Source organism: Schistocerca gregaria, chromosome 11, assembly GCF_023897955.1.
Source record: "Schistocerca gregaria isolate iqSchGreg1 chromosome 11, iqSchGreg1.2, whole genome shotgun sequence".
NCBI classification, from domain to species: Eukaryota; Metazoa; Arthropoda; class Insecta; order Orthoptera; family Acrididae; genus Schistocerca; species Schistocerca gregaria.
Window position 1 is genome coordinate 137,994,718 of NC_064930.1, and position 12,926 is coordinate 138,007,643.

Here is a 12,926-nt window from a genome sequence, read left to right on the forward strand (position 1 = left end):
ACCCTGTGTGGTAGGGAGAAGGCCGCATCAGAGGCATGGCTCGGATTCAGCCAATTCCGTGATGGCTGTGGCAGCACACGCATCATGCGTTACCAACTCTCAGTCCACAGCACCTCCGCCTGTGCCACGATTTAGTTGCAGTGAGCGAGACTGTGTGGTCGCTGCATGCTGTGTTTGTATCGTTGCAGTTTAGGAGTTACTGTATTGTTTCAGTGACCATTATTTGTCGTCAGAAGAAAGTACATGAAAGTTAGAAGTAGAAAAGTTCGACGTCATTCTCGTGGACAGGGGATTGCTTTACGAGGACAGTGTAGGGAAGTGGCTGGTTCGTTAAGAGTGAAAAACTTAATGGTGGCCCACTACTCTCTGTTATCAAGGTAGTAGATAGAATGGCAGCAGCCCCGAGTATCGACAAAAAACAGTCGTAAAAATTGAGATTGAAGAGTTCATAGATAACTGAACACAGCATGTCATCCTCAATGGAGAGAAGTCTTCCGAAGTAAGAGCGATTTCAGGTGTGCCGCAGGGGAGTGTCGTAGGACCGTTGCTATTCACAATATACACAAATGACCTTGTGGATGACAATGGAAGTTCACTGAGGCTTTTTGCGGATGATGCTGTCGTATATCGAGAGGTTGTAACAATGGAAAATTGTACTCAAATGCAGGAGGATCTGCAACGAATTGCACATGGTGCAGGGAATGACAATTGAATCTCAATGTCGACAAGTGTAATGTGCTGCGAATGCACAGAAAGAAAGATCCCTTATCATTTAGCTACAATATAGCAGGTCAACAATTGGAAGCAGTTAATTCCATAAATTATCTGGGCGTAGGCATTAGGAGTGATTTAAAATGGAATGACCGTATAAAATTAATCGTCGGTAAAGCAGATGTCAGACTGAGATTCATCGGAAGAATCCTAAGGAAATGCAATCCGAAAACAATGGAAGTAGGTTACAGTACACTTGTCAGCCCACTGCTCGAATACTGCTCACCAGTGTGGGATCCGTACCAGATAGGGTTGATAGAAGAGATAGAGAAGATCCGACGGAGAGCAGCGCCCTCCGTTAGAGGATCATTTAGTAATCGCGAAAGTGTTACGGAGATGATAAATAAACTCCAGTGGAAGACTCTGCAAGAGAGAACCTCAGTAGCTCGGTACGGGCTTTTGTTGAAGCTTCGAGAACATACCTTGACCGAGGAGTCAAACAGTTTATTGCTCCCCCACATGTATATCTCGCGAAGCGACCGTGAGGATAAAATCAGAGAGATTAGAGCCCACACAGAGGCATACCGACAAACTTTCTTTCCACGAACAACACGAGACTGGAATAGAAGGGAGAACCGATAGAGTTAGTCAAAGTAACCTCCGCCACACACCGTCAGGTGGCTTGCGGAGTATGAATGTAGATGTAGAACTGTTCGAGACAGATCAGGAAGCTGGGGAACCATCCAAACATGGTACTCACGGGAAGAAACGTTCTACAGATAAGCGTGTTAGGAATTTAGATTCATTTGCAGAGGATGCAATTCGTCAACACGTTTATGATTATTATCGCAGAAAGGAACATCCCACACTCTCAAAGTTGTTGGTGACACTTAAAGAATCAGGACTTTTTCAGGGCAGTCGAACATCGTTATTCACAGTTTTGCACAATGTAGGATTTCTCTACAGACAATTTTGCAGCCATAAGCTATTGATTACAAAAGAAGGATATTGCTGCATGGTGATGCCTATTTTTAAGACAAATATTTAGCATGAACGTTAAGGAAGTGGTTTGGCTCAATGAAATTCTGATCGTGTAGTTATTAAGGTGAGGACAGACAACACAAAGGAACAATGCAGATGCTGTCTGGGCAGATTGATTCTTCTGTATGCAGGCACCTTGCAAGGTTTCGTACCGAGCTGTCTCCTCCTCTTTAAATCGAACAAAATAGGAGGTTATCATGAACATATGATCCACATTACATTCACAAAGTGGTTCATAGATGCTCTAATGCTCAATCTAGATAAATTGTCAACAATTGTTTTAGGCAATGCCCCATATCATTCAGTAGTTGTTGATAAAGCAGCTACCATGGCAAAGCTAAAGGAGGAAATGATTAATTGGCTTGAGCATTGTAACGTAAATGTATCTCATGACCTTAAGGAGGTCGAGCTTATGGAAAAAATAAATTTCCATAAACTGCAATTTCCAAGCTATGAAATTGACTAACTGGGAAAAAAAATATGGGCATACAATTGTACTACTGTCACTTCAATCCTATAGAGTTGATATGGGCCCGAACTAAAGTTCATGTTGCCAGGAACAACCTAAAAATTTACGCTCTCCACAGTAGAAGCATGCACTAAAGAAGCTATTACTCATGTTACCTCTGAAGACTGGAAGAAAGCCGTCAAACACACACACAACATTATGGAAAGAGCATGGCAGGATGAATGTGCTTTGGAGACCTCAGTGGAAGAGAAGATTATCTCTTTAAATGACAATAGTGACAGAGAAACTTCAAGTGTCTGTAATAGCGACGAGAGTGGCGTCAGTGGAGTTTTACCATTATCCACATAGAGACGCAGCCCAAGTGGATTTAGCTACAAGTTTGGATATGCAGTTTGTACTTTTAAGTACTGGCATCACAAAATTAATTCACACTAAGTTTTAAAATTTTAATATGGTGGCATTATTAAGTATTAATTCCAAAGTAAGTAAATTTCTAGAATTCAATCTGTGCATACATATTACAGTATACAAAATTATGTCTGTAATATATTGGCCGTTTTTGTATTGTTTTTGTTTTACAGAATGGATGTTGCCCAATTGAAGATACCAAACAAGCATTATTTTATTTTTCGTTGTGTTGGAAATAAGGATGCATATCAGGAATATATGAGATCTTTACAAATACACAGATCTGCCAGCTATCGCTACTGTATGTGAGCAGACGATTGCGCGTCATATTATTTACAGTCCTGTATCTCCCATTAGAGATATTCGACACAGCTAAGGTTTGAAACAGATGAAAACTTGATGTTTTCTTGACATTTCATTCACAAAATGTGTACACTTAACTTCAATAACAAAAAACTTTCTCGCATGTCGAAAATTTGTGAAAGTGGTTTCTTGAAAACTATCATTTTATTGTCTACATAAACATTTCAGAAAACAAAAATGAAACTATCACATAGTGAAACTATTTCACAACAAATTAGAGTCGGTCCCACATTTGGAGATCTAATAGTTAGCATGTGTGAGAGAGTTGAATGAAACACGAGATTACACGCAAGTTCCGTGTGGGTCTTGGCAACTCTGTTCCACGCTCACCATTCACCTGTGCTACTTCCGAACTGTCAGTCCTAAAGTAATTCTGGATGCACTATAGTATTTGTGTCTGAGACTGCTGAGTATACAAGAAGCTGTATTAAAAGAAGTATTCTCAATATACTGTACTGTTAAGACTGATATTGCAATTCAACTATGCTTTCCTTTTCATTTATTTCAATGTTTGTTGAAACGGTTGGCCTAAACTATTAAATCCAAGTGATAGTAAAGAGGCATGTCGTTATCATACAAGTTATTTTCACAAAACTTCCTGAAAATTGTGTATTGTTAATTTATCTTTAAAGTACAGATAACCATAATAGCATACTTACACTAAAACATTGAAATATTACACTTTCTGTCTTCAACAGTTGGGCTTACACACGAATGATAAAACGAAAAACAATGTTTACCTATTACATCTTTTGTGTCGCAAAAAATACACCTTTATAGCAGTCGGTACATAACAGATTTACAAGAAATTCGTAGGTTTCACTATGGTTTGTCCAAAAAAAAGGGCTAGCAAACAACATACCTTTTAAAAACAAACTTGACCCGTGTGAGGCCAACTACATATAATTATGCACCACATCTTATCACGAAGCGAATCAAAATACAGCAAGTTTGTTACACAGAGAATCTTGAACCTTAAGGGAGACAGGGATAATGTCGACAATCATAGGCCTATTTCTATGCCATCGGTGTTTGCTAAAGTTATAGAGAGGGTTGTATATACAAGGTTACTGGAGCATTTAAATTCACATAATTTGCTGTCAAATGTACAGTTTGGTTTTAGAAATGGTTTAACAACTGAAAATGCTATATTTTCTTTTCTCTGCGTGGCTTTGGACGGATTAAAGAAAAGGTTGCGAACACTAGGTGTTTTCTTTGATTTAACGAAGGCTTTTGATTGTGTTGACCACAAAATGTTACTGCAGAAGTTGGGCCATTATGGAGTAAGGGGTGTAGCTTACAATTGGTTCACCTCTTACTTTAAGAACAGAAAGCAGAAGGTAATTCTCCGCAATATTGAGAGTGGTAGTGATGTTCAGCCCCAATGGGGCACTGTTATGTGGGGCATCCCCCAAGGGTCGGTGCTGGGGCCACCGCTGTTTCTTATTTATATAAATGATATGCCTTCTAGTACTGCAGGTGGTTGAAAAATATTTCTGTGTGCTGATGACACCAGCTTGGTAGTGAAGGATTTTGTGTGTAATATTGAAACAGTATCAAATAATGTAGTTCATGAAATAAGTTTGTGGCTTGTGGAAAATAATTTGATGCTAAATCACAGTAAGACTTAGTTTTAACAGTTTCTAATTCACAATTCAACAAGAACCGATATTCTGATCAGACAGAATGGGCATATTATAAGCGAGATGGAACAGTTCAAGTTCCTAGGCATTTGGATAGATAGTTAGCTATTGTGGAAAGCCCATGTTCAGGATCTTGTTCAGAAACTAAATGCTGCTTTATTTACCATTAGAACAGTATCTGAAATAAGTAAGAGTTCAACACGAAAAGTAGTCTGCTTCGCATATTTTCATACGCTTATGTCACACAGTATTATTTTTTGGGGTAATTCTTCTGATTCAAAAAGGGTATTTTTGGCTCAAAAACGGGCTGTTCGAGCTATGTGTGGTGTAAGTTCGAGAACCTCTTGTCAACCCCTATTCAATAGTCTGGGAATTCTGACATTGCCCTCACAGTATATATTTTCTTTAATGTCGTTTGTTGTAAGCAATATTAGCCTATTCCCAAGAGTTAGCAGCTTTCACTCAGTTAATACTAGGCAGAAATCAAATATGCATGTGGATTGCACATTCTTGACTCTTGTGCAGAAAGGAGTGCAGTATTCTACTGCATACATTTTCAATAAGCTACCAAAAGAACTCAAAAATCTTAGCAGTACCCCAACACTTTTAAGTCTAAACTAAAGAGTTTCCTCATGGCTCAATCCTTCTATTCTGTTGAGGAGCTCCTGGAAGAGCTGAAAAATTAAGCAAATTCCATTATTACATTGTTGATTTTCTTTATTTAAACTTACAAATTGTCACCTGAAAACATTTCTTGTATTTCATTTTATCTGTTTCTACTATCGTGTAATAATTTCATGTATTGACTCGTTCCGTGACCATGGAGACTTCTCCTTAATTTGGTCCGACAGAACAATAAATAAATAAATAAAAAATAAAGAAGATGATTTGCACTAATGAATAAAAAGTGTGCTTTCCGCAAGCAACTGAGAGAGTCTTGTGGGCTGCCAGTTGGCTCTGCTGATATTCATCAGCCATATTCTCCTTTTGCATCTCTCCCTTCAGAAGGAATTCTGCACAGCTTTTCCTCCCTTTTTGCCTCAAAACAAAAAGCCAGAAGCACAGCACTGAGGCATTGTTCTACCTAAAACTTATACACGAGACTTTTCATGCTTCACACAAAATGCTTGGGACCACAATGGCTATTAATGTCACACGACGCGGTTTCAGCCAATCCTGAACTGCAAATGGTGGCAAACGCAGGGGAAAAGGATTTTTCTTCCTTTATTGTACTTGAATGCCCCATCTGGGGCAGTCTGGCAGCAGCATATGCGCTGCTCTTGAGGGAGGGAGGGAGGGAGGGAGGGGTGGATGATGATGATGATGATGATGATGATGATGATGATGGGTTTGTGGGGCACTCAACTGCGCGGCTGTCAGCATCCGTACAAATTCCCTACTTTTGCTCACTCCAAACTCTCCACTTTCATGAATGATGATGAAATGTTGAGGACAACACAAACACCCAGTCATCTCGAGACAGGTGAAAATCCCTGACCCCGCCGGGAATCGAACCCGGGATCCCACGCTCGGGGAAGCGGGAACGTGACCGCAAGACCACAAGCTGTGGACAGGGGGAGGGAACGAGGCCAGGTTACAGTTGGAAGGAAGGGTAGATGTCACGGCGAAGTTCAACATCTGAAAGGGGGCGGTGCTGGAAATTGCCCTGATGAAGGAGATGGAGGGTGTGGAGGTACAGAGGGAGGGTTTTCTTTTGTGGTTTTAGGGTGCACAGCTACAGTGGTCATTAGCGCCCAGACTGAGTTATGAATGCACTTCGAGGCACAATGTTAAAACAGCAACTAAAAAGGACAACACTATAAAAGGCACCTTAACAAGCAAGGGATGAAAAGAAAACAGCATAATCAAATGTCTTTAGACAGGTTTGTCAAGTGGATAAAACGAAGAACGCGAGCAGCTGCTCCTGGATCATCCGCTAAAATGTCATCCAGAGTACGTGGCAGGTGAAGATCAATGTGCAGTGTATTAAAATTCGGACAGGACGTTAAAATGTGGTGTACCGTCAACAATTGCCCACATGGGCAGAACGGCTCCGACGCAACCGTCAGCAGATGGCGGTGACCGAACCGGCAGTGTCCGATCTGTAACCGGGCCAAAACGACCTCCTCCCGCCACGAAGGGGGTGAAGAGGTCGTCCGAGCCGTAGGGAGAGGTTTCGAAGCCCGAAGCTCGTTTTCAGTAAGTGTAGACTAATTGGCATGCCACAGCGATAAAATGCGCTGACAAATGACCCTGCTAAAATCAGAGGAAGGCACACAACGAGAAGCTGTCCGAGGCTGGAGCACCGCAGCCTTGGCCACGGCATCTGCAGCTTCGTTCCTGGGGATACCGACACGGCCAGGAAACCACGTAGTGAAGGTAACCGGAGAACCGTCGTCGGCCAGCTGCCGAAGAGAGCGTCGGATCGGGTGCACGAAAGGGTGAACCGGATACGGATCACTGAGGCTCCAGATGGTGCTCAGGGAATCGGAGCAGATGACATAAGGAGAATGTGGGTGGCGGCGGATGTAAAGAACAGCCCGATAGAGGGCAAATAGCTCAGCTGTGAAGACCGAACAATGGCCACGGAGCCGGTATTTGAAACTGTGTGCCCCGACAATAAATGGACAGCCAACACCGTCACTTGTCCTAGAGCCATCTGTATAGAGAGGGAAGGATACAGCGATAGAGGCACGGCAACAGGCAGGGGGTGGAGAGGGAGGGAGGAAACCAGGGGGTGGGGGGGTTTGGCTGCATACATAGGAGGAACTGGAATTGGATTGCTTGCACGTGTTGCAAGTGGGTGGGGACTAAGGATTGAGACAGTACTGGTAGAGGTGGCTAGCTTCGCAGTGCGTACAGGTAGGAGGGTTTCTGCAGTTGGGAGTTAAATGATCATTGTAGATCAGGAATTTGTGGCAATGGTGGTCTGGGCTTACGGACCAGGAAGGCTCTACTTTGTGTTCACAAGTAATTATGAACGCTGCATTCTGATGGCAGTGGTCTACGGTTCAGGTGTCTTAGGAAAAGTTTTGAATAAGGAATACAGGGCCAGAATTGAGGTGAATTCAAAGGGCTTTTTGTATCTGCATGACAGGATTGGGTCTTAGCTTCCACACAACTCCCCACACTGAGATCCCAGGGTGCAACCCCATCAATTGCAGCAATAAAAGTTGGTAGGTGGCGGGTTGCTGGGGTCACGTGGGTCATGGTGGACTGTTTTTGGAGGAGGGTGGCATGTGGACCAAAGGTGATGGCTGGTAGGCATTGCAGTAGGTGGGTTTACAAATCAGACTCTGTGGATATGATGATTACTGGTTCTTTGCAGGGTATGAGTTGTGATATGTTGAAGTTTGGAGGGTTCTTCTCTCTCTCTCTCTCTCTCTCTCTCTCTCTCTCTCTCTCTCTCTCTCTTTCTTTCTTTCTTTCTCTCTCTCTCTCTCTTTTTCTTAGGAAAAGTGTTTCAGGACTGAGGAATCGGAAATCAGAATATGAGAGGTTGAAGGAATGTGATGTAGGACATGAGTGGGATGGGATGGGATTTGGCCACATAGGTTATGGTGTGTGGAGCAAATGTAGTGGGGGAGGGGGGGGGGGGGTTCACAGATATGTGGGGTACCTGTCTTAGGTGGGTTACTGGGATCATTTCAGGATGGGGTGTCAGAGGATATTGACTGTGGGGTGGGACAAGATTTTGAATACCTTTTCTAACTTTTCTTACCTTTAGCAAGTGGGTTCAGGCCAATGCAGATGTAGCCAGTGCGGTGACAACTACGGCACAGGTTGCAGCTGTTGGTTTGTTGTTGCTGGAGTAGGTGGGGATGCTGGGAAGCTGCTTCTGGACCCAGATGTAGTGGACACACACACATATCCATCCGCACATATCGATGTGCGGAAGGATGTGTGTGTGTGTGTGCGCGAGTGTACACCTGTCCTTTTTTTCCCCCTAAGGGAAGTCTTTCCGCTCCCGGGATTGGAATGACTCCTTACCCTCTCCCTTAAAACCCACATCCTTTCGTCTTTCCCTCTCCTTCCCTCTTTCCTGAAGAAGCAACCGTCGGTTGTGAAAGCTAGTAATTCTGTGTGTGTGTTTGTGTGTTTTGTTCATTGTGCCTGCCGGCGCTTTCCCGCTTGGTAAGTCTTGGAATCTTTGTTTTTAATACATTTTTCCCATGTGGAAGTTTCTTTCTATTATATATATATATATATATATATATATATATATATATATATATATATATATATATATATATATATATAATTTTAATGCTACCTTTCACAGCACTAGCGTATGTTACAAAGGTACTTCTCACTGTCTTTCCTTCTTCTCAGCTCCACTCGAAGTCTGTACCATCACATGTTGTGGGACCATTGCTTTATAAGTGACCCAGTAGATAGTGTAGCAAGTTCCATGCGGCTTTTCGCGGATGATGCTGTAGTATACAGAGAAGTTGCAGCATTAGAAAATTGCAGCAAAATGCTGGAAGATCTGCAGCGGATAGGCACTTGGTGCAGGGAGTGGCAACTGACCCTTAACATAGACAAATGTAATGTGTTCTGAACACATAGAAAGAAGGATCCTTCATTGTACGATTATATGTTAGCGGAACAAACACTGGTAGCAGTTACGTCTGTAAAATATCTGGGACTATGCGTGGGGAACGATTTGAAGTGGAATGATCATATAAAATTAATTGTTGGTAAGGCGGGTGCCAGGTTGAGATTCATTGGGAGAGTCCTTAGAAAATGTAGTCCATCGACAAAGGAGGTGACTTAGAAAACACTCTTTCGGCCTGTACTTGAGTATTGCTCATCAGTGTGGGATCCGTACCAGGTCGGGTTGACGGAGGAGACAGAGAAGATCCGAAGAAGAGCGACACGTTTCGTCACAGGGTTATTTGGTAAGCGTGATAGCGTTACGGAGATGTTTAGCAAACCCGAGTGGCAGACTCTGCAAGAGAGGCGCTCTGCATCGAGGTGTAGCTTGCTGTTCAGGTTTCGAGAGGGTGCGTTTCTGGATGAGGTATCGAATATATTGCTTCCCCCTACTTATACCTCCCGAGGAGAATACGAGTGTAAAATTAGAGAGATTAGAGCGCGCACGGAGGCTTTCCAGCAGTCGTTCTTTCCGCGAGCCATACCTGACTGGAATGGAAAAGGGGGGTAATGACAGTGGAACTTAAAATGCCCTCCGCCACACACTGTTGCGTGGCTTGCGGAGTATAAATGTAGATGTAGATGTAGATTACTCATAAATCTGGTTTCTGTCACTGGAAATCATTCATAGTGAAATCAAACAAGGCTATACTATTTGACACGAAAAAAGAAAACAGTTTATAGATATTGTAGCGTCGTTTGTATGAAGCATTATGAATTCACCCACCATGTTCTAATAAGAGTGAGTGATACGCCAGTATGGCGGTGACAAGTGCGTTCACTACTATATCGCCAAACATGGATGTGACCATTGTGATTCTGTAAACAGAACCTGGATTCATCAAAAAAAGACGTTTCGCCATTCGTGCACCCAGTTTCATTGCTGAGTACACGGTCGCAGGCGCTCCTGTCTGTGATGCAGCGTCAAGGGTAACCGCAGCCACGGTCTCCGAGCTGATAGATGATTGTCGTCTTGCAAAAGTCCTCATTAACTGACTCAGGGATTGAGACGTGGCTGAACGACCCGCTACAGCCGTGCAGATAAGATGCCTGTCATCTCGACTGCTAGTGATACGAGGCCGTTGGGATCCAGCACGGCGTTCCGTATTACCCTCCTGAACCCACCGATTCCATATTCTGCTAACAGGCATCGGCTGTCGAGCAATGCGAGCAGCAATGTCACGACACGATAAACCGCAATCGCAATAGGCTACTATCCGACCTTTATCAAAATCGGAAACGTGAAGGCACGCATTTCCCCTCCTTACACGAGGCATCACAACAACGTTTCAACAGGCAACGCCGATCAACTGCTGTTTGTGTATGAGAAATCGGTTGGAAACTTTCCTCATGTCAGCACGTTATAGGTGTCGCCACTGGCGCCAGCCTTGTGTGAATGCTCTGAAAAGCTACTCATTTACATGTCACAGCATCTTCTTCCTGTCCGTTAAATTTCGTGTCTGTAGGACGTCATCTTCGTGGTGTAGCAATTTTAATGGCCATTAGTGTATTTGTATATCTGCAGTGTTTCTAGGATGCACAATACTTTAGTGCTTACTCAGAAATTCTGGGCTGTTTTACTGTATGCTCTTAGTATTTTGAAATACTGTTTCTGCTGTCCGTTCTTTGTGTCTATCAGTTTCTAAACATCATCTTTGTTAACAAGGTGTGTCAGTATATTGTGATGTATAGTGACACAGAAACTAGCCTGTGGCAAACACAGGTGTTCTAAAACCACAGTTTTATGTGTACATTTAGATTTACATTTAGGTTGTAGTCAAAGATCCCCACAGAGCCATGTTCCAAATACTGATTTGTTTCACTACATACAGTGCCTCAGGTTAGCCAAAAACTGTAACACAATACACACATCGCATTAATAAAAATAATCCACCTGATATTGAGGTTTAAATCTTTGAAGCACATTGAGGATATAAATTAAACAGTGACTGGTAACAGGAAACACATTGTTTCATAGGAATTAATATACTTCTGTATAGTGGCTTCAGAAGTACTGGGGTGAAGGGCTTAGCTGAATCACTCAGCATGCCCTGTAGGACTCTGGATGCAAGTAAACAGAAACCACTGGAAAATGTAAAACAAGGTAAAGGGATGCAGTCAAATTATAGCAGGTAATGCAAAGGGAATTAAGAGTGGGAAATAGCACACCACAAGGTTGGACGAATTTTGCTATTTTGGCAGCAACATACCTGACACTGACCAAACTAGAGAGGATGTAAACTGGAGTGTGGCAGTAAAGAAAAAAGCTTTTCTGAAAAAAATGAGGTATATTTACATCACATAATTATAATTTTGGGTACTGGAAAGTCTTTTTTTGAAAGTATTTGTCTGGAGTGTAACCGGATATCGAAGTGAAACATGGACAACAAATAGCATACACAGGATGAAAATGGTAGTTGTGTAAATGTGGTGCTACAGAAGGGTGCTGAATTAGATGTGTACATTGGACAACCTATGAAGAGGTATTTGTTTTTGAATTGAAGTCCCACAGGAAGTCCTCATGTCCGTATTTTCACCGTGTGCCTTTGAATGCGAGATAACCTTCCTTGTTCAATCAACCGTTAATTCCCTTGGCTACATGTCCTGTCCACGTGCAATACATTCACATTACAGCCATAATTACATCCACCCCGCCAGTCTGCTCCCTAACCCATTTTTACTGTTCTATATAATTAACAGTAGACTAGAAAAAAATACACACCAAAGCTCTAAATATCAGAGATAGGACATATCCTTTATGCTCACTTAAGTTGAAAGAATTCAGAAGAAATGACGTTTATATGAATTGCCTACAGCACTGAATGACATGTTAATCAGCAACACACATAATGCTCATTTCAGTATTATTTAAGTTATTCTTCTCATCCTACTCAAGACTGGATCTACTCGACCATATTAGTATGAAGACCTTACTTATCTGTGCAAATATATCAGGAGAGGCAAAAATTTGTTTCTTTAACTGTGTGGGAGGAAATTTTGTTTAATATCACTGTAACTTATAACTGATTCACTGAAATGTTTATATTGTTATAAATATTTGTAGCTACAAATTGTAAACTTGGTCTGTTTGTGTCTCCACACTACACATCACACATGACAACTCATCAATCACATATACAATGAAATAGATGATGATACGTGCAATGTTTTGAAATTGCTATTTATATTAACCATAACTTTATCACTGTACCTATAACTACAGATATCACATGCTAATATATCTGAATCACAAACATAATTAAGAATGCCAACTGTTTGCAGCAAATTTGGAGGTTACAGTTCAAAACCCAGAGTTTAGCTTTATATAAAAAAGAAAGAAAAAAAAACAACTAAAAATAACAAAATCTATGTTGCTATTGTCCTCTTGATGGCAGGTTGAACTCAATTAATAAATAATATACAAAGTTGGTGTATCATCTTCATGAGCAGGGTGCATGCAAACTTTTGACACCAGTGCAAGGAAAACGTTTGCACTTCTAAACTCTCGTTTGAAAGTTTTACATCGCAGATCATAGAGTTTTCCTCTCACTCTTACTAGAACATGGTGGGTGAATTCATAATGCTTCATACAAACGACGCTACAATATCTATAAACTGTTTTCTTTTTTCGTGTC